The sequence below is a fragment of the Rhincodon typus genome, chromosome 18, assembly GCF_021869965.1.
Source record: "Rhincodon typus isolate 14 chromosome 18, sRhiTyp1.1, whole genome shotgun sequence".
Taxonomy (NCBI): domain Eukaryota; kingdom Metazoa; phylum Chordata; class Chondrichthyes; order Orectolobiformes; family Rhincodontidae; genus Rhincodon; species Rhincodon typus.
Genome location: NC_063349.1, coordinates 2776615 through 2803615, shown reverse-complemented (window position 1 = coordinate 2803615; position 27001 = coordinate 2776615). Strand labels below are relative to the sequence as shown.

Below are 27001 nucleotides of genomic sequence, written 5' to 3'. Positions count from 1 at the left end.
CAAATAACTGAACTATACTAAGATGCTCCAGATATGGATTTCCAACCAACCCTATGCTTATAGTTAACAGTAAGTGTTGCAATCAAACTCCCGACCACAGGGCTGCAAATGGAGGAAAGCCCGTTGCTGATTGCCACCCAATGAGGAGAGGATTCAGCTTGATTCTGAAGCCGCACTGTCTGCCCACCTCTAAAGAGTGATAAACTGAAATGCTTGAAGGTGGTTGTACTCAGCAGGCCTATGAAGTTTTCAGCTCAAACCTTTTGTTCCCTTTTCCCATCTACTTGACTCATGATGTCAGTCGATCTTTGAAAATTTGTTATTGAGTTCTCTGTCCATGTTTATGATTGTTGATTACGTGGGTGTTCATAGAAAGGGTTTCTGGCATATCTCATTCAAACGTTTCCATTGCACTGTTTCTGGAATGCTTGCAGTCGCGCTTTTAAGTGGGAGAGCTCCAGTTTGAAGAAAGCTTGAATGGAGTTTGTATACCAGAGTAATTTGACACTCTGCTTAATGCTGGCTTTTCATCTAGTGCTGAATGGACAGCAGCACATGCTATCATGTTAAAAGTTCATCTCACCACTGTAACCTTGGTTATTTCATATCCCATGCGAGTGTTGAAGGTACACAAGTATTGCTGGCATTCTATTTGTGTTAGATCAATAAACAGAGACCCACTGACAGCAAATAGTCTGCTCCCTTCAGCATTTGGAGGATTTAACAAATAGTGGGTTGTTTTCCATGTATTAGCAAGAAAGCTGTTGTGATCAGCCAGATAGTTCTTTTACACCGCTGCAAATATCTACACAACGTGAGACATTGTAGGAGTGAAGAAAGAACATGCTGATAGGACAATTTGGCATTTAGTATCTAGTTAGGTGACATGTTGTCTTCCCAGCTCCTGTAGTTAGCATGTGTTGCTCGAAGTGCCAGTTTGGCACAACACTGTCCTTTCTGTTGAGCTGTTGGCATTGGATATTTATGAAAGTCACTTTTAAATTTCCTCAGGAGTTTTGGATTTTTTGATGTGCTGCATCAATCCTGATTGTGTCACATTAATGTTGCAGCAGCAGATCGGTATAGTCTCCACAGTAAATTAATGCCACAAGCTGTTGTGGGTATTTGTGGCATTATTTCGTAAGCTGAAGCTGGTGAGTCCACAAGGGGGTGCTGTCAGCTCATTGCTGAGCAAGTGAGATTTCGGTGAGCTGGAACTAATGATTGTGCTTATGAGAGAATCGTCGAGGTGTGGTACGTTGAGACTATGAAAGTAGAATTTCTTTGTGAAAATCAATTAACGCAATGATAATGATTCAAACCCTGTCAGCTCCTCTACCGACAAGAAGTCCTGGTTATATTAACGTTGTCTTAACTGAGAATCCTCCATTGAGGTTTCAGATCTATTATGGATTGCAGTATTTGTGTCCCACTTTCTTCCACCTTTTTCCCTGTCGATTCTCAGGGTCCCTAAGATAGTTACTCCTTGATTGGTGTTCACTTGGTACCCCTTGGTTATGCTAATATTAGAGCATTCATTTGTTTGTCCTGTTTTCTCCTCCCCTGTCCAGATTGTGCTGACTGTTACTGGGTCATGATTCCTTGTGTGCTAGTACTGCTGCAGTAAATATCCCAGACATCAGAGCTTTGTATGATTTTGAGTGGCTGTGGGATCCATTCAGTGTCTCTGCTAAAAGCTATTTTGTTGCCACCGAACATTTACAAGCTAGACGACTCAATGAAACTCATTTGGAATGCAATTATGGTTGAGTCCTGAATGCTTTTATTTTTCAATGCTTTTATTTTTGTAGATCGTTCAAAATGCTGCGGCCAATCAATGTCCCAACGCTGTCCTGATGAGATTGTTTGTTTTAGATAGCTATTTGGCATAGCTATTTTGAGGTGGAAATTATCCAAGCATTGATCCCTTCACACCTCATGTTTTCTGTAGCATATTTGAAACAACCCCATCAGAATCTGCACAAGTTTTAAGGGCCAGTATCAGTGAATTGTGCCTTATTTGCACTCCTTGGGTCAACCCATGATATCTCCAAAAGAAACATCTATTTTCTGTTGTCAGTGAAGAGAAAGCACCTAGCAATGACAGGGATACTTCCAGCAATATCTGTCTGCTGCGCATGATTTGCTATCTTCCAGATGTCCCTGCATTCACTAACACATCCATTGGTGTGTTTTGAACTGTTTTTCCAAAGGCAGTGTGCCAACATACACGTCCTGGGAAGATTATCTACCATTCGGAGTTTTGCTGCTTTCAGCCTTATGAGCCTTTTAATTTATTTTAAGCAGCAGTCTGTTGATCTTTTGTCTGTTGGACTGTTCATCATAAACTCAATTTTTGTATCTATAATGTAAAATTCCACATGTCTCCACTTCAATGGGATCTAAGCTAACTCCTTACTCAAGTTGTGTCAGCACGTCACCTCAGCTTACCTGCTTTTCTTAATCTTCTCTCTTTGAATCACAAGCAAATTGAGGTGCTATGTGGTATGGTGAGCAGTTATCTCATGTTTGAATTATGGAAAAAAGGCTGAGCAAATAACCTTTTTTTATAATAGGCAGGCAATTCTTAAACTGGTTTCATTATCTCTCAATGAATCAATTTAGAGAAGGTTTTTTCTAAAAGGTGTCAATTTCGTCCTTTCTTGCATGTTAATTGTTGAAGAACATTGTAATTTCATAATTGAATCTTAACTTTGCCTATGTTTACGCAGACATTGCAGTAAAAGAGATTTACAACCAATTGAGAGCTCTGTCTCTATTTGCTCTGCTCCTTTATACTCCTTAGCCCTCCCACCAAATTTAGTGCTCAGCTGCAGCATAACTCGGTCCCCAGCTCCAACCCGCCATCCGTGCTATTTCTTTAATCCTGTTCAGAAATGTTATGGTCCATGACTGGAGCAGGGTGGGACTTGAACCTAGGCATTCTGGCCAGCAAGTAGACACACTACCACTGCATCACAAGAGCCCACCCACCGTTGCTGGTCCCTGCAGCTAAGGTTAGTGCTGAGCTGCTGACCTTGGCTGAGAGTATCTATTGCAGTGGAAACCTGTAACTGTACTCGTGTGTGGCTAGCATCGCATTGCACATCAAACCTCACTTGCTGATCACCTGAAATATCTATGCTTTTGTGAACTCTTGGTCCTTTAACCTCCAAGTTAAGTTGCCTGTCTCTTTTGTGTTCAAATTCTTCCTATACTCTCATGTTTCATTATTGCTGTATGTGCTGTCTAACCTCCACATTTCACCCAGTTCCCCTCAGTTGCTCTCCACATCTTCATATGCGTTCCCCACCCTTGACTGTACTATTGACAATCCTCTCTTGACGCATCTAGCCCCCCATATTTGCTACGTTTAATTCCCTTCTCCTTCAGTTCCTCCCTGAAACTCATCTCTTCAACCAGGATTTTAGCGTCAGCTTCCCAATCTCTGGTTTGTTCAACAGTTCTCTTCCAACGGCCCTTGGGGTATTTTGCCATACCACATTAATGGATAGAAATGTAAATGATACAGTTGTGTGGATCAATTATGGTCACTTTTGGAATACCATGACCCTAATTGAGAAACCTATAAAGAAACCTGAAACAGCAGTGTGATCATGTGGAATAGAGGGCCCTGGTGGTGACCAGTCATCAGTCTGGTGACTGATTCGCAGAAACTGGTGTTGGGATCATTTTCTGTAATGCATGTTAAGCTGAATTGAGGAATGCAGATCATAATTTGAATGTTTGCATAAAAATCAAACTTAGCATTGATGAACAAAGCAACAAGCTTCAAAAGAAATCTTGTCAGACAGATTAAATGTCCGCAGACTTGACACTTGAAATATAGTGAGGTATTGCATTGCTGCAAAGAAACTGGAGATGGCACAATAGGCAACAGGAACTGTGACCAGGGACACACTGCAAGTCTTTGAAGGTGTTACAACTAACTGAGAAGGCCATTCAAAAGTCATACAGAGAGCTTGACTTTATTTTGGAATTGGAGGAAAAGAGTGGAGATGGTTGGGGAAATGTCATATTGGTCTGTGAAGGACAAAGACAAGCCTGGTATCCTACTGAGCACTAAAGGCACAGATCCACTTTTTTCTCTTCACAAATGTCATGCAGTTGCAGAATTTTCCAATTTGGTTCCAGATTTGCGTTTTATATTCTGCATATATCTATACTACTTGTCAAAATCTACTTGCCCTGCCGGATCTCTTCACAAAAGAATAAAGACACAAGATCAAGTTGCGGCTTCATATTAGCTTGGGGAGTGACTGATTGATTGGTCTGTGATATCGCTTGTGTCTTTCAGTGCACTAGTGAAATCATAACTCGTTTTGTTACAAATCAGAATACCTTGTTTGTATTGTCTTCCTAGTTGCTCTGAATTAATGCAGTCTCCATATTTTAATCAAATTCAAGGAACAACATGAATGTTGCCAACACTTAGATTTGGATTGATGATAAGTGCTGGCCCTGATTGAGGAAACGTGTCAGTTATGATACAGCTTACAATATAAAGTAAGGAGATGATGTAGCAGTGATGCAATTATACTATAGTCATGTTTCCTCACAGTCCATACACTTCATTTTAAAACCAAATCTGCTGTCATCTCCTTATTACTTCCAGATTATTCAAGTTGGCCAAGGTCTTTCTAGGGAGTCCAAAACTAGAAGGCACAGGTTTAAGGTGAGCAGTGAAAGATTTAAAAGGGTTCTGAAGGATAACTTTCTCCCACAAAGGGTGGTGCGTGTATGATACAAGCCACCGCAGGAAGTGGTGGAGGCTGGTACAATTACAACATTTTAAAAAGCATCTGCATGGGTACATGAATAGAAGAGTTTAGAGGGATATGAGCCAGATGCCAGCAAATGGGACTAGATCCATTTTGGATATGTGGTTGGTGCGGACAAGTTAAACCGGAGGGTCTATTCCTGTACTGCACAATTGACTGTGTTCTGCTCATTGCAGCCTTGAGCCCTTCACAACAGTTTTCCACTGTACAGTTTCCTTCATAATGTTGACCAAAATGTGGTGTAGATGTAAGAATGAAAATACTATTTGGTCCCTTGGTACTTCTAGTGAAATGATCTGAACTGCTGCTCGTGGGCTTTTGATAGCTGGTGACCTGCACTGAGCTTGATTTTTTAATATGAGTTCATCGAGAACACTTTAATACTTTGATCATTACACTTCCTGCATATATCAATGCCATCTGGATTTTGAGGGGGGCAAGAGAGGAACTGACTGGAATTTTGTTTTTCTCATTTTAAAAATGCAGGCAGAGTGATGTAGTACACCATTTTTGTTTGGAGCTACTATTGGCAGAATATAAAGGAATGCTGTGCAGTTAATCATTACTGGTGCAGAAGAGGCTGTATGATGTTTTTTGGGAGTAAGAATGTCTGGCTTTCATTGAGAATTAGGGGTCTATACTGCAGCAGTTGTTGAATTTGCCTCCTTCCCTGCTCCCCCACACCCCATCCCCAAGCAACCCGACCGCCACAGAGTATATTGAATCAAGTCAGGGTTTAGTTCCACTGGCACTACCAGCTTGTTCCTAGCTCACCCCAATGACCATTCTTTATGTGTGAATTTAGTAGTTGTCAGACTTTTAATTAAGCAAGATGGTTGAACCTTTCCTCTTTCTGCTGGATTTTCGTGTGAGCTTCTTAACCGACTTGGATTCCTCCACATTTCCCTGAGACCAAATGAGAAACACGTATTGAGATCGGTCTCGATCCTAATGCGAGGCTATGTGCCTGTTGAATATTTCTCGCTTATTTACCAAAATGCCACTCAAGGAAGTTATTAACATGCACTATATCACTGTAAAAATGTCAGTGTTAGATGTACTGCCTGTGTCTGAATTTCATTGATGGACATAGCAACTCGTACAGTTGAATTCAGTTTTGATTTCACCAAGTGCATCAAAATACATAGCATTGCCATGTGATCCCACTTTGTGGCCCAGCTCTTTCTGAAATCTTTGATAACCAGCAAGAGCTGTTTTGATGGAAAAACCAAATAACTTCCCACTCCTTGCAGACATAGATTGTGTGATTGACAAATTTATTGTGTTTTGCAGCCACAGCAAAGAATTTATTTTGCGCAGCTTAAGCTCATGGGTCAGCACGTGAACTGATGTGTGCAGTACCTCCAAGTGGCTCTGCAGCTGCACAGCTTAGGGGGGCATTGTTTGGTAGTAAATCCACAAGTGGTTTTCTCTAATAACAGGATGGTGCTGTCAAGCTGAAAAGATGTTTGGCCTGCCACTCAAGTGAGTAATATGATCGGCATTTCATTGACCATTTGCAGCTGGCAGCGTGCTGCTTGTTCTCAACCAGCCTGTTTGTTTGCAAACATCAAGTAATTCCACCTTTGTTATTTTGCCATTGGAAATACTTTATTAAATGATCAGACTGGGCCTGTATTTGCTCTCACTGGAAACTAAGTAAATAAATAGCCAAGAACTGTTTTATACAGGCAAATGGAATTTGTACTTTGGACCTTTTTTCATTAAAAAGGAGACCAACCATTTTCTACATCCCCCAAGACAGTGCACCAATCAAAATCTACCTGCCTAGTCTGAGAATTAAGATGTTGGTCCACTATTTTTGTAATATCTCCATGCCAGTCACGACCCAACCAGTCAGCACCCTGTTTTTGTTCTGTCTAAAATGGCATGTCTTTATTTCAATAAAATAAAGATGCTGTGGGATGCTGGGAGAACTGAAAATAAAGCAGAAATTGCTGGTGAAACTCAGCAGGGCTGCTCACATCTGTTGGAAGAAAGCAGGGGTAACATTTCAAGTCTAATTCTGAAGAAGAGTCATGAGACTCAAAACATCATCTGCTTTCTTTCCACAGATGAATCTAGCCCTGAGTTTTGCTAGCAATTTGTTTTGAGTGTTTCATGAATCCGAGTTCTGATGAGTACAAAACCAATTGCTTCAACTTCCACTCTCCATTTAGCAATATTTAATCATTTTCCATCAGCTGTCACTGAGTAGTACTAAGGAACAGGAACCCAAGCTAAGTTCTAACCCCTTCCTTGACAAGAGTGCTGAGGCCAATTACTGAGCTTTGGAGGCCAGGCAGTGAAAGCTGGGATCTGATGCTTATGAAAGTTCCATGTGATGTTTCTTTGGTATCATCATAGAGGTTGCTTACTTTTGCAATGTTTTGCAAAGAATTGTGCATTTTTAAAGTGTCTTGTATTTCACACCTCCAACCATAGTTTTCAACCAGGGTGAGCTAATTTGAGGAAATGATGTGGGTATGCTCATAACATGATGCTTGAAACATTTGGGTTATGAGACAAGGAAAGGGGTTGGGTTGATTTTTGTGATTGGATGTTTGCCTTTGACTGAGCTCTGTTATGTTTGTGTCTGATGCTTGCTAGAATTAAAAGTATCTTCCATTGTGTCTGAGCAGGATTCAACTACTGGCCACTCAAGCTGTTCAGCGCAAAAGTTAGTGGATACTAGAAAAATGGGTTAAATCAACTTTGAAGACAAACGGATATCGTATTTGGAAAGCACACAAACATTTAGTTTATTCTCTGTCGGGCCATGAACATCGCTGGCTGGGCCAGCTTTTATTGCCCAGCCCAAGATGGCCTTGAGAAGGTGATGGTGAGATGCCTCCTTGAACCGCTGCAGTCCATGTGCTGTAATTGGATGTTAGGATGGGCATTCCAGGATTTTTACCCAGTGACCATATATTTCCAAGCCAGGATGATGAGTGGCTCAGAGGGACACTTGAGATAGCAATATTCCCATGTATCTGCTGTCCTTGCCCTTTGAGATGGTAGAACTTGTGGATTTAGAAAGTGCTTTCTAAGGATCTTTGAATTTCTGCAGTACATCTTGTAGATAGTACACATTGCTGCTATTGAGCTTCAGTAGTGGAGGCAGTGGATACTTCTTGATGGGGTGCCAATCAAGCGGGCTGCTTTGCCCTGGATTGTGTGAAGCATCTTCAGTGTTGGATCTGCAGTCATTCAGAAAAATGGGCAGTATTCCATCACATGCCTGACTTGTACTTTGTAGATGGTGGACAGGCCTGGGTGAGTTATGGAGGTTGATCACTCGCTGCAGTCTTCCTAGCCACTGCATTAATATGCAAGCCCAGTTGAGTTCCTGGTAACCCCCAAGATGTTGTTAATTTGGTGAAGGGGGTGGTTGTTTAGTGACGATAATGCCATTGAACGTCATGGGGCGGTGGTTGATCATTGCCTGGCATTTGTGTGGTGTGAATGTTACTTGCACTTTTCAGCCCATCTGGATATTGTCCAAATCTTGTTGCATTTGAACATGGACTTCTTCAGTATCTGAGGAGGCGTAAATGGCGCACAGCTTTGTACAAACATTGCCACTTCTGACCTTATGATGGAGGGAAGGTCCTTAGTGAAACAGCTGAAGATGTTTGGTCCTTGGACCCTACCCTCAGGAACTCCTGCAGACGTGTCCTGGAGCTCAGGTGACTGACTTCAGACAACCACTACCATCTTCCTGTATGCCAGGTTTGACTCCAACCAGCAGAGGGTGTGCCCTTGTTTCCCCACTGACACCACTTTTGTTCGGGTTCCATGCCACATTCTGTCAAATGGGGCCTTGATGTCAAGGGCCGTCACTCTCACCTCACCTCTGAAATTTAGCTCTTTTGTTCATGTTTGAATCAAGGCTGTAATGAGGTCCGGAGCTGAACAGAACCCAAACTGGGCATCACTGAGCAAGTTATTGCTGAGCAGGTGCTGCTTGATTGCACTGATGACACTTTCCATCACTTTACTGATGATCGAAAGTAGGCTATTGAGGCAATAATTGGCCAGGTTGGATTTGTCCTGCTTTTTGTATACAGACATACCTGAGCACTTGGCCATTGTCAGATGTCAGTGTTGTAACTGTACTGGAAGAACTTGGCTAGGGGTACAGCAAATTCTGGAGCCTGCCTTCAGTACTATAGTCATTGCAGTATCCAATGCCTCAAGCCCTTGATATCGAGGAATTAATCAAATTAACTGAAGACTGGTGTCATCTTGGGGACTACAGGAGGAGGCCAAGGTGAATCATCCAATCGGCTCTTCTGGCTGAAGATTGTTGCAAATACTTCAGCCTTATCTTTTGCACTGAGGAGCTGAGCCCCCCCATCGTTGAGGATGGGATTATTTGTGGAGCATCCTTCTCCACTGTTGTTTAACTGCCCACCACCATTCGTAACTAGACTGCAGACCTCAGATCTGACCTACTGATTGTGGGATCACTTAGTTCTGTTTACATTTGGCATACAAGTAGTCCTGTTTGGTAGTTAGACCAGGTTGACGTGTCATTTTCAGGTGTGCTTGGTGCAGCTCCTCGCATGCCCTTCTGCATTTTCCATTGAACCAGGATTGATCCCCTAGCTTAAAAAACAAACTGCAGATGTTGTAAATCAGAAACGGAAACAAGTTCTGGAGAAGCTCAGCAGGTCTTGCACCATCTATGAAGAGGAATCAGGGTTTATGTTTTGGGTCCAGTGACCCTTCCTCAGAACTGGTAGCTAGGAAAATGTCAGTTTATATGCAAAAGTTAGGGATTCTCAATGTGAAGGCCGGACTTCATCTCCATGAGGACTGTGTGATGGTCACTCTTAATGATACTTTATGGACAAATGCATCTGCAGCTGGCAGATTGGTAAAGATGATGTCAGGTTTTTTTTGTGGTTCCCTCATCACCTGCCACAGACTCAGTATAGCAGCTATGTCCTTTAGGACCTGACCAGCTGAACGAGTTGTGTTTTTGCTGAGCCGGACATAGAAGTCCCCCACCGAGAGTTCATTTTGTGTCCTTATCACCCTCAGTGCTTCCTCCAGGTGTTGGTCAGCATAGAGTAAGCTGAGGGAGGATGGTTGTGGTAATCAGCAGGAAGTTTTCCTTGACCATATTTGACCTGATGCCATGAGACATCATTGGGTCCAGAATCAATAGTGAGGACTCCCAGGACAACTCCCTGCTGACTTTTTTCCCCCACTGTGCTGCCACCTCTGCACCTCTGTTGCTTGATCAGTCTCTGAAATAGCTCTCCCATTTTGGCACTAGCCCCCAGATGTTTATCAAGAAGACTTGGCGGGGTTGACAAGGCTGTTCTTTGCCATTGTTGTTTCTGGTACCTAGGTTAATACTTGGTGGTGTGTCTGGTTTTCTTTCTTTGTCGAGACTTCATAGCGATTGTTATAATGAAGTGGCTTGCTAAGCTATTTCAGAGGGCAGTTAATGATCAACCATATTGCTTGTCGGTCTAGGGTCACATGCAGGCCAGACCAAGTCAGGATGACAGATTACATCTGAACCAGATAATGGGATTTGAACCCAACTCCAGAATATTAGCTGAGTTTCTGGATTTATAGTTGAGCAATAACTCTACTTGGACATTGCTTTCCCCTTCTTTTATAATGCAGGTAGACTGTAGAAATGGAATATTATACCTATGTAAACCAACAACAATACAATATCTTCCCAAAATTAGAATGTGTTCTGAGAAAGGTTGTCACTTGGAGTGCACCAGGAATTTGTTTGTAACTGATTGTTCAAGCTGTTTGAGTTGAGGACATTACACAAAAATTATCTTAGCATGGTATTAAAGCATAATAGAGTACAGCTTTTCCCATCGTGTGCCAGACCTGATTCAGTGTGTAGGTTTGATGGAAAGCTTGCGCTGTTAACTAAGTCCAGATCAAGATGTTTTGAGATGACGGTTCGTTACCCAGCCTGTCTGGACAAATCTACAAAATGTTCTTGATGTAACTGAAATGTTTCGGTACCACTGGAAGGCCATTCATGTCAACAAGTTGTGTGCAGCTTCACCTACGTGTGCTGTATTCATAGAGAAAGCCACGCTCTTCCACAACATAAATGACAGTATTGAGAAGATTGAATCTTGGAAATGAATACTGTCATGAGGAAATCTATTTATGGACCAGGCTGCACAATTTCTGAAGCACACTTGTACTTAAATATGCCTTCTGTTTATATAATGAGTAATGAAAATGTAAGAAATAGCAGGAGGATGCCATTCACTCCTTCATGCCTGCTCTGGCATTTCATAAGATCACAATCACCGGTCTCTGATGAAACTTCATATTACTTGATCTCTCTCAATTTCCTTTAACACCAAACATCTGTCAATCTGGCATTTACTTGGTAAACATCCACAGTTCTCTGGGGTGAAGAATTTCAGGCCTCTGAACCCTCTGAGTTTTTTTTTTAAAAAAAAGTCCTGTCACCTCAAGCCTAAATGGCTGACTCCTGATTTTAAGTGTGATGCACACAAGTGTTCTGAACTCCTCGAGCAGGCGAAAAAAGCATCTCAGCATCTATCCTGTCAATCCTCTTAAGAATGTGATGTATTTTGGTGGGACCCTCTCTGATTTTCCTAGGTTCTACGAAGTACAGACTTGATCTCCTCAATTTTTGCTTTAATAGGACAATTTCGTACTTCATGAATCAACCTAGTAAACCTTGGTGTATGTCATATATCCTTTTTTGAATAAGAAACCACAACAGAACTCCAGGTGTGGTCTCACCAAGATCTTAAGCAATGGCAGCGATACTTTCTTACCTATCTGCTCTAAACCCTTGGTAATGAAGGCTAACATACCATTTGATTTCCTAATTGCTTACTGTATCTGCAAATTGACTTTGACATACAGGGGGAATCCAGGTTTTTGAGTGTTATCATTTCCCATTCTTCTGCCAATTAAGAAATATTATGCATCTCGGTATTCCCAATCAGGATGCATAACTTCATACTATTCCATATTAAACACAGAAACGTAGAACATAAGTGCAGGAGTAGAGCCTCTGAGACTGTACCATCATTCAATATGATCATGCTGTTTCAGTATCCCATTCCTGCCCTTTCCCCATACCCCTTGATTCCTTCAGCCGCAGTGGTCATGTCCAGATCCCTCTTCAAGATATCGAATGAACAGGACTCAAGAGCTTCCTGTGGGAGAGAATTCCACATGTTCACAACTGTTTGGGTAAAAAAATTCTTCGTTATTTCAGTCCTGAATGGCTTACTCGTTATGCTTAGACAGTGACCCCTAGGTTCCCCAACATCAGGAACATGCTTCTCGCATCTAGCCTGTCCAGCGGCATCTAGCCTGTCCAGTCCCATCAGGATTTTATGTTTGAGATTCCACCCCCCCCCCCCCTCCTCTAAATTCCAGAGTACAAATCCAATCGATCCAGTCTTTCCTCATATGTCAGTCCTGCCACCCCAGGAATCAGTGTGGTATCACTGTGGTGAACCTTTGCTAGACTCCCTCAATAACCTGAATGTCTCAGACTAGGAGACCAAAACTGCGCACAATACTCAAGGTGTGGCCTCACCAAGGCCCTGTATAACTGCAGCAAGGCTTTCTTCGATGTTTAAGTCCTCATTCTGAGCAGACTCTTGGATTTTTCACTATTTCAATTTTTTTTTTTGGGCCGTCTACCATGAAGTCAGATACTGAATATCTGCTGTTTTCTTAGTTCCCATTATTATTTCTTCTGTCTCCTAAGACACCGCATTTTGCATTTTTAGGCTGTTCGTTCTTTTTGCCGATCTGTGAACTATTACAATGTGTTTGATCTTCTTCATTTACTTTCATCCTGTTTCCTCTTTATTGTTCATGCTTTGAATTTTAAAACTGCCCTGTATACCATTCCTTTTTATAACATTGTAAACCTCTTGTTTTAATGCTATATTAACTTCTCTAGTTAGCTGCAATTCACCACCACTTTTTCCATTGGATTTTTTCCTGAAGGGAGTGTATATTTGTTGCCATTGCATATCCTACGATCAAGCTTTTCATCTAATTTCGCAATCTACCTGAGCTAATTTGTCCCTCATACCTACAATTCTCTTCGTGAGGGAGAAGGTCCCATTAATGGCCTACAATAAATTAGTGAAAGCTTAATTGTGTCGAAGTGTTTCTGTTGCATTTTATATTTGGTTCTCTTGGCAAGTTCTGTCAGTTTGCATTGTTTTTATGAAATTATCACTTCTTGTGCAGGAGGAGATGCTTTGCCGTGCATTGATGCTTTGCTTTTCTTGGTGTGTTTTTATTTTCCCTCGTGTGCTCACTGTGCATCTCTACCTTAGCACCCCTTTTAACCCCACCACCTCCACTCAAAAAAACAATACAAATGCCTTGATCTTTGTTTTAGCAGATACCAGAGCAGGAAAATCCAATTTTTCTTTGCACTATTTTATACATGACTTGTGATCTATTTAGTTTTTACAATAGTTGTGGAAATAGTTATTATTTTGGCTGCTGGTGTTTCAGATGGTGACGAACAATAGTATCAAATCTCCCAGTTTACAAGCTGTCAAAATATTTTAAAATTACGTGGATGATTCATCTGTTGCAGCTGAAATTACTCTTGTGTAAGCAACTATTGTGCATGTCCATGGGATGTCTTCCTTTTCAATACCAAAGTTGCAAGTTTGGTAATCTCCGCATTGCAACTCTGAACCAAGGTCTGGTAAAGGGACGGAATAATGTTCAGGGTGATTTGCTATGTTAAATAGTGTTTTGACTCAGCCATGCTCTGAAAGATGAGTTGGGAATAGCAGATGGAAACAGAGGTGAATTTTTTGTTTGTCACTAAAATGTTTTAAATCCAAGTTCTGAATGTAGATTTGCTGAAATCTTGAATGTAAATTTCTTCAAAGATACCTTCAAAAGTCTTGGGTTTGAGACTTCATTTTGAACTATGCAGTACGTGTCCTCTTATTTTAATGATACTTTACCTCTCTGCAACTGCTTCCATCACCATCAGATTGGAAGTCCGTGAATATAATGCTGCTGCTTGAGACAAGCAAGAACTTGCAACATCAGTCATGGGGAGGAAATATTGGCATCTATTACGGAGGAAGTATTAACAATACATTTAAAATCTAGTGTGATGACAAGAAGTTTACTTGGTCAGAACAAGATGAATTAAGCATTAAAATAAAAGACAAAAAGGAATGAGAAAAGTGATAGAGAAATCAAGGGTCAAGATCAAATAAGGCCACAGTGTAAAATAATAGGAATGGGACAAATAATGTTAAAAGGGCAAGCCTCAAGACTTTGTGCCTTAATGTGTGGAGCATTCACAAAATGGATGAATGAACTAATCTCAAATGGATAAAACAATGATGATATGTTTGGAATTTGGGAGACATGGCTGCAAGGTGACCTGGGGTGGGAACTGAACATTGAGGGCTATTCATTATTGAGGATTGACAGATGAAAAGGAGATAGCCGTGGGGTTGTGTTGATGGTTCAAGAGGAAATTAACACAATACTAAAGAAGGATATTAGCTCTGATGTGGAATCTTGATGGGTAGAGCTAAGAAACACCAGGACAAAGGACATTAGTGCAGGTTGTACATAGACCTCCAAGCAGTAGGGGTGATGTTGGTAATGGCAGTAAACAGGAGGTGAGAGATGCCTGCAATAAAGGAATATCTGTCATTATGAATTACTTATCAGCAATATAGATTCGGCATATCAAATTCTCAACAATACCATAGAGGAGGAATAAATGGCTCTTTTTTCCAAATAACAGACAGTAACTGGTGGCATGCTGCAGGGATCGGTGCCAGGAGCCCAACTATTGACATTTATATAAAAATGATTTAGATGGTGGGAATTAAATGTAATATCTCCAAATTTGCAGATAACACAAAGCTGGGTGGGAGGGTGAGTTTTAAGGAGGATGCAGAGATGGTTCAGTGTGATTTGGACAAGCCAACTTAGCCTACCATGCATTTGCCCACCAAGTATAATGTTGATTAAATGTGAGCTTATCAACATTGGCAGGCTAATTATGTCTGGCTATAAGTTGACAGCAGCGGAATGTGCAATGAGACCTGGATGTCCTCGTACATGAATCGCCTAAACTAAGCGTGCAGGTGCAGTGGGTGGTGAAAAAGACAAGTGGTATGTTGGCTTTCATAACGAGAGGTTTTGGGTACAGGAGCAGAGATGTGTTGCTGTTATACACGGCCTTGGTGAGACCACACCTGAAATATTGTGTGCAGTTTTGGCCTCCTTTGCTGAGGAAGAATGATGTTGTCATAGAGGGAGAACAACAGAGATTTCCAGGACTGACTTCTGACATGGCAGGGCTGACTGTTGAGGAGAGGTTGAATCGATTAGGATTATGTTCAACTTCTAAATAGAAGAATAGGGGGATCTTACAGAAACGTTTAAAATTCTGACGGGGTAGATGCAGGAAGAATGTTCCCAATGGCTAGGGAGTCCAGAACCAGAGACTAGTGCCTAAGGACGTGGTGTAAACCAATTTTAGTACTGAGAAAGATTTCTTCACCCAGAGAGTGGTGACCATTTGAAATTTGCCGCCATAGGAAATGGTCAAGGCCAAAACATTGTATAAGTTAAAGGGAGTTGGATATCACAACTGGGGCTAAAAGGGATCAAAGGATATGAAGGAGGGGAAGAACTAGGAGCAGATGATTGAATTGGATGATCAGCTGTGATCATAAATGGTGGAGCTGACTCTAAAGGCTGAATAACCTACTTCTCTCTTCTATGTTTCTGTAACTTTAAGTGCTGCAAGGGCCAGTGCTGGAGCCTGAGCAATTTAAAATCAATACTACTGACTTAGATTTGTTATTTTCTCAATCTAAATTTTGTGATGTTACAAAGCTAATTTGGAAAGTCTACAGTTGGGAGGGGATGGAGGCTGTGAATATAGTTTGAGTAGCTGTAAGATGATAGATGGGGTATAATGCAGCAATATGTAATGGTATCATTCATTAATCATTAAACAAGCAGAATTTTTTTTAAAGGATGTGAAGCTTTGTGCTGATGTTGAGTGTGGTGGTCATACAAGGAATGCAGAAAAACTGTGCAAATGCAGCAGGCAGTTCTGGAGGGAAGTAGCATGTTGGCCTTAATTCAAGTTTAGCGTACAGGAATGAACAAATTTTGCTACAGTTTTATAGGAATTTGGGTGAGATGCCTTCTGTAAAATGTATGCAATTTCTTTTCTCAGATTTAATGAAGGATATAATCACATTAGAGGCAGTAAAGCCAAGGTTCAGTGAATTGGTCCCTGGCTTCAGGAGCTTGTCTGATGGTCAGAGAAGACAATAAGGACTACAGATGGTGGAAGCCAGAGTCTATAGGTGTGAGGCTGGGTCCTGACATAAGGTTTTGGCCCAAAACGTTCACTTGCCTGCTCTTCTGATATTGTCTGATGGTCAACTTAATTTCCTCAGCCTAAGTTCCTTTGAGGTTTAATTCTGAAGGGACATGATAGGGTAGATGCTGAGAGATGGTATCTGCTGCTGTTGATCTAAATCATAGGGGCATAGCCTTAAGAGTTACTTAGTTTAAGTTGATCAGTTGAGGTGACGCGTTATCTCCCTGAGTATCGTAAAGCTCTGGAATTCTCTACCCAATAGAGTTGTGTGGGCTTTATCACTGAGTACATTAAAAGTGGGGGATAGACAATTTACTGATCTCTCTGAAATCGGGGTGTGGTTAATAGGGGGGGTGTGGAAGGAAGTGGTGGTGGTGGTGTTGAGTTGAAGCCCATGACCATTGATATTCAATGGTGGAGCAGGTGCAGTGGACCATATGGTAGTCTTCTCTTGCTTATTTTTCTGAATTAAAGATACTGCGGATGCTGGAGATGTGAAATTGCTGTTTTTATTTTGGTAGAAACTCAACAGGTCTGACAGTATCTGTGGAGAAAGTTAATATTTCAAGTCCAATATGACTTCCTTGTGCTCCTCTAAAGAACTGCTTAGTTGTTGATTCCTGTTTGGCCATGAAATTGGCAGCTTGTCCCAGTTTTCCTCCCTCTAATTGCTTAATATCAGGATATGGTCCCTCTCTAATTTCCAGGCTATGACTGTAGTAGTGTGCCGCAAGGGTCAGTTCTCCAGCCTGAAATGTTTACATTCAAACTTCATGACTTAGATAAAAAGACAAGCTGATGTATCAAACTTACCTGATGGTATTAAGCTGTGGAAAGGATACACACTGCAAGTAAATGAAGACCGTCTAAGTGAATGGGTTACAAGATGATAGATGAGAAATGATCTGAGCAATGTGAAGTTATTCACTGGTCAGAAGTCAAAAAAAAATCTGCTGCCTTTGTGTCAATAATCCACCTGGTCCCATTTGCCTGCTCATTCACCAGAATCCTGCAAAATTATTTCCCTCTAGTGTCCACTGAATGTCATTTAGAAATTCTTAATTGTCTCTGTTTCCTGTGCCACCTTAGGCAGTGAGTTCCAGATCAATGTCATTCCATTGCATTAGAAAAAATTCACACATCCCTCTTGTTGACCAACAGCTGAAATTTATGTCCCCTGGTCTTGCTAATAATCCAACGTGTCATTTCCCTGTAAAATCTTAAGTTTCAAAAAGATCACCCTCGTTTTCCTAAATTCCAGTAACTATAGGTTTGCCCTTTTTTTGCATAAGACATCCCTATCATCCCAGGAATCAGTTCAGTGAATCTCTCCAGTGCAAGTCTTGAATTAAGGATCCCAAACAGAGTGGTATACTTCAAGTGAGAACTCTCCAATGCCTTACACAATTTTAGTAATTGTTTTTATGCTCCATCCCCTTTGCAATAAAGACCAGCATTCTATTTGACTTCCAGATTAGTTTGTCTCATCATATCTTGTGATGTATGCACAAGGACAATCAGTTCCTTCTACTGCATCATTCTGCAGTGTCTGTGTATTTGAATAATATTCTGCTTTTCTTGTTGTCGAAGTGGACAATCTCCCATTTTCCCATATTACACTCAATATGTGCCAGATGTTTCCTACTGTCTTCATTACAGATTCCCTATGCAGACTTTGATCCTCCTTGTAATTTGCTTTCCAACCCATCTTTGATGACAGATTTGCAGATGGCATAACATATTCACGCCCTTCACCTAAGTAATTAACATAGATTGCAAGTAACGTCCCAGCACTGATTGCAACAGCACTCAACTTGTTACAGTTTGCCAACTCAAGTGATCCATTTCTCCTGACTTTGTATCCTGTTAACTATTTAATTCTACACCCCCCCCCCCCCCCCACCCCGGTTATAGTATCAACCCCAACAGCATGGGCCCTTAGCTTGCATAATAACCAAGTGCATTTCAAAAATTCAAATATGCTACCTATTTTTTCCATTCCACTTCAGCCAACACTTGTTTTCTTATCTTTTGTAATTGCCCTTTGTTTTGCACTTAAGGGTCTTTCAAATCTGTTTCTCATCATTCACCTGTGAAATTATTCTTTACCGTCATCGAGGATGCTTTTATTGTGAGGCCAGTAATTAACCTTGTCTCAATACACGTTACAAAGTTTGAAGTAGCCTGTTCACTGGTTCCAAATGTAGAGTTGTAAAAAACGGTCCCAAATACACTATGCAAACTAATTCTCCAGGCTACTATTGCTAATTTGATTCTTTCATTCTGATTGAAGGTTAAAATCTTCCATGATTATTGCAGAACATTTCTTTTAAACCCCCATTATTTCTTGCACTGTGTTCTATAGTGTAGCTTTGGCCCTATAAATGCTCCGATCATTGACTTTCCTTAGCATTTTCTCGGTACCGAAATTGATTCTACATCTTGATCCCATACGCTAAGATTATTTTTCACTCCCCTATACTGATCTCATTATGGAGAAGCTGTTCTTCCAATATTACAGACAGCTCTGGGTATTCAGATGTCAGCCACTGTCACTTTGCTACTGTGATGGCCGTGATGTGATTTCAACACAAATAGAAATATCAATTTATGTCTTGTTGAGAATACTGCATGCATTCAGATTCTTTCAGTTGTGACTGTCTCAGTTTAGCATGAATGCCTGACAAGCCGATTTGGGTGAATATCATAGTGTCTGCTTTTTTTGTCCTGCTGTCTCATCTTCAGAAACATCCAAAGTCAGCTCAAGTAAAAGTAATTAAGCTTCCTGGCATAACCTAGGAATAGTCGATAACTAACATGCATAGAGCAGAGTGAACAAGACCATGTTTCATTAACTTTGTTTCAGAGGTAGACTTTCTCCTCTTTATTTTCAGGTTGGTGTTCAAAGTTTGTCCAAGTCTGCATTTGCTGAGGTGGTTTTGTCTCTTAATCACCAACACTGTTTTTCACCTCACTGATCACCACAAAATATCTTGGATGTGCCCCCCAGTCTTATTGCAGTCTAACCAACTGTCATCACCAGACAGAGGGATAGGTGTAATGCATATGTAACAAAAACCATGTGTGGTGTTGACTGCTGGACTAACTACTGTCTTCTCATTTCAAAGCCAAAACGAAGGATTTATCCAATGGGTGCCTCTCGGGTTTACCTCAGTGACAAGTAATTACTATTCAAGCACAATGCCTAACCTAACAATGGCAGCACTGTTCAGTGCCAACTCTGATTTAAAAAGTAGACCAGCTACATACAGCCTGATGCAGACCACAAAGACAGGAAGAGATTCCAGAATGGGTAGTGAGTAATTGCTATGGAATGAAAGCTGACTGAGCAATTACTGTGTAGGTGTGACTCATGAAATGTATCAAAAGCCTTGGCCAAGGCACAGGGCAAAATGCCACCAGTGCATGGTATGGAATAGGAAGTTGGAAATTTGGTACAGATGGGGCAAGAGATGTTTCTTTTAGTTTCACTTACAATAAGCCAAGTGAATTAATGGCATTACTCTTCAAGTGTACAAAACAAGTTTCAGTTAGAGTTGGTAGTGCAGGTGGTTTGCTGTGTCACAGTTTATAACAGTTCATGGAGCTAGCGTAATCCCAGGCAACTGTACCTATAACTACTGCCTGCTCTTTGAATCTTTGTCTAAGAGCTGTTAAGGTGGAATCTAAGGTACAGACATTAGTGCGTCAGTTCTGACGAAGGGTCACTGGACCCAATACATTAACTGATTTTTTTTTTTTTCTTCACAGATACTGCCAGATCTAAGCTTTTCCAGCAACTTCTGTTTTTGTAAGGAAATAATCGGTCGAGCTGCATATTTTGACCCAGGAGGCAGCCATGGCTTTGGGGTTAGATAGTTAGTTATTTAGATTTTGGTTAAAAATAAATGGGGGACGGGAGGATTTGGCTGTAGGGTCATGAAAAATGATCTTGGTTCAGAGGGTAGAATTAGCTTGTGGTAAACGTCAGTGCTAAAATAGTTCAAGGGGATCATGAATGTAGCAGTGGAAGTCTTTGACTTGATGAGTATGAGCTACTTATTGATTTACATGAGAACAAATGGAGGGAGCTTGAGCAAATTGGCTAACCACTGGTACAGGATACCATTCAGATCAGAGTAAAAGGGGTTGTTGATGGTATGCTGTGGATGTTATTATCAAGATATAGATATTGTTCTGTGCAGCCTCCACTAGGTTAAGGATATCTCTCAGCTGGTGGAATAGGGATTGTGGATGTGGGGACAGAACTCAATTGTGCGGTCCACGTAGAAAACAATTACACTAGAAAAAGTAGTAATGAGGTTCTGCTGAGATCTCGGGCTGGAGTCCAGTCTAAGTAGCAGAAATTGAAGGGCTGTTAGTTCAGGCGGTGGTCTAATGCTTTGTGTAAGATATCTAATTGCAGGAATGGAGTGAGGTAGCCAATTTTTTTTTTTTTTTTGGAACGTTAAACTTGTTCATATCAGTGTTTTAGTGACTTAAGTAACTGGTGCAGGTAGGGGTGGGGTGTTGAGAAAGGGTAAATTTGTAAGTTAATGAGAGAAGTCAAGCGGTAGAGCAGTGTAGCGATTTAGTTAAAATAAACTGCCAGGAAGGGCTTCAATATGGTCATGGGGATGTCTAGAAAAATGGACGAATCCGAAATGGGATGGGGTAGGTTCTGACAGATAGCAGCCGAGAAACTTGTAAAATTACTTTGAGTAACCAAGGGCAGAAAACACTGGTAGGACTGTTTTAGTGGCCCCTTGAGCTATTATCACCTTGAATTGAATATAAATAGGAGATTGAAGTGGCATGTAAGAGGGTAGTGTGGAAGTGTACACCTCAAATTGGGCATATCCACTTATCTTGAAGGACGATGAGATTTGCAACGGTTGTCTGCAATGGTGAGAGTCACCAAATTGGGAACATACTTTGCCAGATCTCTCATGATGTACTGAAACAGGGCTAATTAATCTTGTATGAGAGAATATTCCAGAGAAGTGTGATCAGGGCCTTCATTAAATTCTCATGCTGAGCATGATGCAGTTACATTCAAAATGTGAAGGGAAAAGTTGTTTAAGGCAGATTGGAAAATTAAATTGTTGACCATTTAACCATATAAATATTAAAGACATATATATTTAATTCCAGAATGATCAAATATATACATTTTCTTCAATAAAAACTCCATTTAATAAGCCATGACTAGCGGAAATGTTAGTAGATGAAAAGAATCATAAAACCTTCCCAAAAGAGTAGTAAATAGCACAGTAAATGGAGGTTTAGAATAGGATGAAAGAACATAATAAGTATGGAAACAAATTGCTGGAAAAATGTTCGAATCAGTTATTAAGGAAGTCATGGTACATGTACAAAAATCAAACTCTAACCAAGCAGTCAGCATGCCTTCAGGAAAGGGAAATCGTGTCTGATGAATTTATTTGAGCTTGTCAAGGAAGGCTTAATCAGAATGGATAGAGGGGAATGAGTTGATGCCTTGTGTTTGACAAGGTGCCCCACAAAAGATTAAGTCCTAAGATAAGAACCCACAGTGTTGGAGGTAGCATATTGACATGGATAGAGAATTGGCTAACAGGCAAGAAGCAGCAAGTGGGGATGAAGGGTTTATTTCCTGGTTGGCATCCTTGAATCTTTGGGGTTCCACAGGGATCAATGCTGGGACCACAACTATTTACAATATATATAAATGACATGGAAGAAGGAAGTGAATATACAGTGGCCAAATTTGCAGACAACACATAGGTGGAAAGGCAGGTTACAAGGGGGATACAAATAGTTCACTAAGCAATATTGATAGGTTACATAAATGGGCAAAAAGTTGGTAAATGAAGTATAATGCAGGAAAATGTGATGGTGTTCATTTTGGAAGGGAGAACAAAACAGTATTTAAATGAAGAAATAATGCAGAAAGCTGCCCCAATAGAGGCTTGTCAGTACTTGTGCATGAAACGCAGAAAGCTAGCACACAAGTGCAGCAGATAATCTGGAAGGCTATTGGAATTTTGGCCCTTATTTCAAGGGGATTGGAGTAGGAAGAATAGGAAGTCTTACTGCAGCTGTACAAGGTGCTGGTGAGACCACGTCTGGAGTTGTGTGAGCAATTTTGGGCCTCTAATTTGAGAAAAGGTATTACTTCTTCGGAAGCAGTTCAGAGTTCACTGGGATGTCTTAGGAGCAAAGGTTAAACAGGTTAGAACTCAACTCACTGGAGTTTGGAAGAATGAGAGGTGATCTCATTGAACATAATCTCAGAATAAGGAGGTGCCAATTTAGGACCAAGATGAGGAATTTCTTTAGGTTTGAGTAATTGGAACTGCTTGCCACAAACAATTCTTGATCTCAGTCAGGAAATCCAAGATGCTGGGGAAAAGACATGAGTGACTGAGAGGAATGTAGGATTAGCCATGATCCTATTGAATGGCAGAGCAGGCTGAAGTGGCCACATGGCCTACTCCTGTTCCTATCTTTAGGTCTTAAAGAGTATGCCCATGTATGTAAAAAGGAAATATTTAGTTGAACTAAACTTGAGTCCCTTAGAGGCAGGATTGAGAAAAATCTTCCCAGGAATAATGGAAATCAGTGTTAATAATTGATATGTTTTTATAATAGCACAGACCACTCGACATGGCAAATTGTCAGAGCACTTGAGTTAAAATTTATTTAATAAAACAAAGAACAGACCCTGGACAGCTGAAACAAAAGCTGCTGGAGAAACTGAGTAGGTCTGATAGAATCTGGTAGAAAAAAGTTAATATTTCAAGTCTAGTGATCTTTTTTTTGGGGGGGGGGGGGGCATGTTAGGTGGGGTTGTGCTGGGACCAACCCGTACAGATGGTGGGTAATGAACATGGAGGAGGGTGTTCGTGTTAAGATGTTAAACTGTTAAATCCTGAGGGCTGTACGGTACCTAGGTGGGCAATGAGGTATTTTTTCTCCGGGCTTGCATTGAGCTTCGCTGGAACACTGCAGCAGATCAGAGACTGAAGCGTTGGCATGGCAACACGATGTATTGATGTAGCTGGCAACTAGAAGCCTGAGGTTTTTTAACAAATGGAACAGGGATGTTCCACAAAGTGGTCACCCACCTACGTTTCATCTCCCCAGTGTACTGGAGACCACATTGTGAGAAGCGAATACGGTAGATTCAATTGAGTGAAGTGCAAGTACATCACTACTTCACACTTCACCTGGAACGTGTGTCTAGAGTGCTGGCTGGTGAGTAGGGAGGAGGTAATTCAGCAAGTCTTGTATCATGTGCGATTGCATAGGAAGGTGCTGTGGGTTGTGAGGTGGAGGAGGGTGGACAAGGGTGTTGTGGAGGGAACTGTCCCTGTGGAAAGCTGACAAAGGAAGAATGTTTCATGGTAGTATCCTGTTGGGAGCAGTGGATTATGATCCTTTGGATGCAGATTCTATTGGGGTGGAAAGTGAGACAAGGGTGACCCTATTGTCATGGAAATGAAGGGAAGGGGTGAAGAAAGAGTACCAGGGCATGTATCAGACATGCCTGAGAGCCCTATCCATAGAAATGGTGGAGAATATCACTTCTTTCAATTGAGCATTATCAGAACAGATCTGCCAGAGAAAGTAGGAGAATGGAATGGGGTCCTTCCAAGAAGCAGTGTAAGGATGTGTAGTCAAGATAATTTTGGGAGTCGGTTGGTTTCGAATGGATCAGCAGTCCAGCCTATCCCCAGAAATAGAAACTGAGATGCGAAGGGAGGTGTCAGAGATGGGCCTTGAAGGTCAGAGCAGTGTGGAAATTGGAAGCAAAATAGATAAGTTTTGCCGGTCAAGAGGGAAGCAGCACCAAACCAATGTCAGTTGTGGGGAGGGACCTGAGTAGGATTACAACAAGAAATGTTCCACCCACCTGCAAAGTGACAGCCAGAAGTAGGACCCATGTGGGTACTGATAGCCACGTTTTTGACCTGGAGAAAGTGAAATGAGTTAAAGGAGAAGTTGCTCAAAATGAGGATGAGATCGGCTCAGTGGCAGAGGGTGCTTTTGCGTGGAAATGGTTTGGCCACCTTTCAAGAAAGAAGCAGAGAGCCCTCCGATCAACCTGATGTGCAGCTGATTGTGGAGAGGAATTGCATATCCCAGGTGAAGAGGAGGCAGCTAGTGCCAGCAGACTGGAAATTTTGAAACTGGCGTAAAACATTAGAGTTACAGATATAAGTTGAAAGGACTGTACAAGGGGAGACAAAATAAAGGTCACGTCAGAAGAAATAAGTTCCATGGGGCAGGAACATGCTGAAACGATGGATCTTAATGGATCTACCCTGGCAGTCCTGTTAGTTAACTTTGGGAAGAAAGTAGAAGTGGGCTGTACAGGGTTAGGGGATTACGAGGTGGAAAACTGCAGAACTGAGATCCCCAGGTTAATGTGAAGATATTAGCTGTTGTTTAGTGGGGTCGTGGTCTGGTGGGGAAAGAGTGGAGGTGATGTCTGAGAGCTGGCACTTGGCTTCTGCAAGGTAGAAATCAGTACACCAGACAACCACAGCACTGCTGTTCTTGCTGGAGGAGGGAAAGGTTCTAGTGGTGCTGTAGGTATGTTGGGCATTGGTACCTATGAGCTGATCTATCTTGCTTTCTTTGGTATGTGAAAGGAAGAGAGAAATTTTCTTAAACGAACAGCAGAAAGAAGTAGAACTGAGAGGCAGGAAAGCTTTGACATGGAATGAGGTGGACTGATGGAGATTAGAACTTTATGGAACATTTCAAAGGAAAAAAATGTATTAATAAATCCATGGAACCAAAAGCATTTAAATTTTAATCACCTAATAATATACACAGGATTTTTTTAAGGTGGTAGCTTCAGAGATACCAGCGTGATTTTAATCTTCCAAAATTCCCCAGTCCTGGAAAGGTCTCTGGATTGAAATTCTCCTCTTCAAGTAGCAGTGTTAGATTTGATGTGAGAGGAAGAGAAAATGAGGGATAATACTTGAATCTTCAAGGATCTCTAACTTTCAAAGTAGATAGAAGGGAACTGGAGGTAGTACTATGTCTGATTCTTCAAAAAGCATTCATCAAAGAGTTACATGACAGGCAGTTTTAAGAGTTTAGGGTTTATGGGACTGTGGATAATCTTAACATGGAATGAATTTTTTTTAACTGGGTAGGAATAGATGACATTTTTGGAATTAAAGCATCTAGTTAGGGATTGCCACAAGGATCGTTGTTTGGACTTCAGTGATTTATGGTCTTTATCAATAACTTGAGAGAGGGGATGGGGTGCAATGTTTTTGTTTCTGTCTTCATTATTGAGGTTGCATAACATCTTACTAATAGCTGCAAAAAGAGAGAAAGGAGACCCTGAAGTGCAGCTTCATGTTTCGTTGAAGATGGAGTCACAAATAGACAGGATAGTGGAGAAGTATTGGAGTTGGGATGTCATGTTCCGGCTGTACAGGACTTTGGCTAGGCCAGTTTGGAATACTGTGTTCAATTCTGGTCTCCCTGCTGTAGAAAAGATGTTCTGAAACTTGAGAGGATTCAGAAAAGATTTACAAAGATCTTGCTAGGGTGAAAGGTTTGAGCTATAGGGAGAGGCTAACTAGACTGGGGCTTTTTCCCTGAAGCATTGTAGGCTGAGGTGTGACCTTAAATCATGAGGGGGCACGAATAGGATGAATATCCAAGGTCTTTTTCCCAGAGTAGGGGAGTCCAAAACTATAGCGCATAGGTTTAAGGTGAGGGGAAAAAGCTAAAAAGGGACCTAAGGGGCAACTTTTGCACAGAGGATGGTGCATGTATGGAATGAGCTGCCAGGGAAATTGGTGGAGGCTGGTACAATTACAATATTTAATAGGCATCTGGATGGGTACATGAATAGGAAGGGTTTACAGGGATATGGGCTGAATACTGGCAAATGGGATTAGATTAATTTAGGACAAATTGGACCAAAGGGTCTGTATCCATGCTGTACGATTCTGATTCTATGACTATAAAAACTTGGTGAAATTATAACCAGGGAAACTGCTGAAGCTGAGAACTGACCAGTCCTTGGGTCCTGATGACTTCATCTTTGGGTTTTAAGAGGTTAATAATGAGGTTGCAGGTGTATTGGTGCTAACTTGCTGAAATTTGCTGGATGCTGGAAAAGCTTCTTCAGTAAAGTAGCAATTTGATGGAGGGAGGCAAACAACAGGAAACTGTCTGCTAGTTGACTTGATACCTGTCACACGGAAGGTGCTTGCATCAATCATTAGACGTTGTGGCTATGCATGTAGAAAAAGAAATCAAAATAATTGAAGAGTCACTATAGTTTTATGAATGGGAAAACACATTTAACCAACTTCTCTGAAGGAGTAACTGATGTTGTGGATAAAGGGGAGCTGTTGATGTACTGTACTTGGATTTCTAGAAGGTGTTTCACAAGGCACCACATGAAAGGAGGAGCTCATGGTGTAGGAAGTGAAATATTAGCATGGCTATAAGATGGACTGGTTGGCAGAACAGTTTGCATAAGTGGACCTTTTTCTGCTGAGGGAGTATGTGACAAGTGGATTCCTACAGAGGAGTATGCTGGGGCCTCAATCTTTGATAATTTATAACAATGACTTTAAGTATTGTTAACCGTGCTTTAAGTATGGTTGCTTATGTTGCAAATGATATGACAATAGGTAGGACAATACATGGAGAAGATAACAAAGGCTACAGACTGGGGCAAATATGGAACACTTTTACTTTGGTAGGAAAACTGGAAGGTGTCTTTTTTAAATAAAGATGAGACAGATAAATAAAACCAAGAAATGTGGATGCTGGAAAT

At 41.2% G+C, this 27001-nt stretch overlaps 1 protein-coding gene across 14 annotated transcripts in view; it reads left to right on the top strand.

Annotated features, from left to right (window-relative positions):
• Positions 1 to 27001, top strand: part of cnot4b (CCR4-NOT transcription complex, subunit 4b) — a 149741-nt gene that overhangs the window by 96053 nt on the left and 26687 nt on the right. The window lies entirely within an intron of this gene.